Source organism: Sinocyclocheilus grahami, unplaced genomic scaffold (genome assembly GCF_001515645.1).
Source record: "Sinocyclocheilus grahami isolate Dianchi unplaced genomic scaffold, SAMN03320097.WGS_v1.1 scaffold6864.1, whole genome shotgun sequence".
NCBI lineage: Eukaryota > Metazoa > Chordata > Actinopteri > Cypriniformes > Cyprinidae > Sinocyclocheilus > Sinocyclocheilus grahami.
This window is the reverse complement of record NW_015511115.1, coordinates 5,447-6,344: the sequence shown is the minus strand read 5'-3', so window position 1 is coordinate 6,344 and position 898 is coordinate 5,447. Positions and strand designations below refer to the sequence as shown.

The window sequence follows — 898 nt, the reverse complement described above, 5'->3', positions numbered from 1 at the left end:
AAAATAAGTTTTCTATTTGAATATATTTTAAAATGTAATTTATTCTGTTATGCAAAGCTGAAATTAGCTATATCATCTAGCCCTGCTTATGCCTGTCAGGATAAGCCTACAAGAGTTTTAACAGTTTTTCATAGAAACTGTGCATAAAAACTTGGATAAAACCAGTGATGCTTATTGTAATCCTGTATTTTGCCATTTTTAATGAGGCTGTGTGATTGTTTCAGAGATTTGGCTCGGCTTTAGTTCCCTGAGGATCTCTGCAGCTCAAACCGAAACAATATGCTAAAGACTTTCAACCGATTGATCCTGACTGCAAGTGTCCCACCTGCAGGAGGTACATCTGTCTGGAGTTTAACTGGCTGAATTGTTGGTTTTTAAGCTGTGCTTAAAAGAATAATTCACTCCTGAAAAAAAAATCATTTTTTGTCATTTACTCACCCAACAGAGGATCTTGATTCAGAAACGTACCTTATCCCATACTAAATCTCTCGATTTCTAAACCTAAAGATGATCGTGATTCTTTTTTCCTTTGGCTTGACAATGACAGACACAGTCGGGCTTACCTTCACGCACTGTTCAAGAGTGACACCGCAGCCATGCATCACATCACCATCCATAACATCTCTTACCAGGTAATTATCAACTATGTTTTTGAATCCAGTATTTAGTATTGTTGTTGTCACTTCATCTCCTCCTGTCCTCACCGTATCGTTCCTCAGCTCACCCTCATGCGGTCAGTGCGTCAGAGCATCATAGAGCAGAGGTTTCCTGAGTTTGTGAAAGCCTTCATGAAGAGGATGTTCCCGTCCAGGGAGCAGTATCCCAGCTGGGCTGTAGAGGCACTACAAGCAGTGAACCTCTGTGTCAGCTGAGTATCCTACATGAGGAAGATGATGAG

At 40.5% G+C, this 898-nt stretch overlaps 1 pseudogene; it reads left to right on the top strand.

Moving 5' to 3' along the window:
- LOC107577685 (queuine tRNA-ribosyltransferase-like) overlaps nt 1-892 on the top strand; it is a 4,857-nt pseudogene extending 3,965 nt beyond the window's left edge.
- The last annotated feature ends 6 nt before the right edge of the window (nt 893-898 follow it).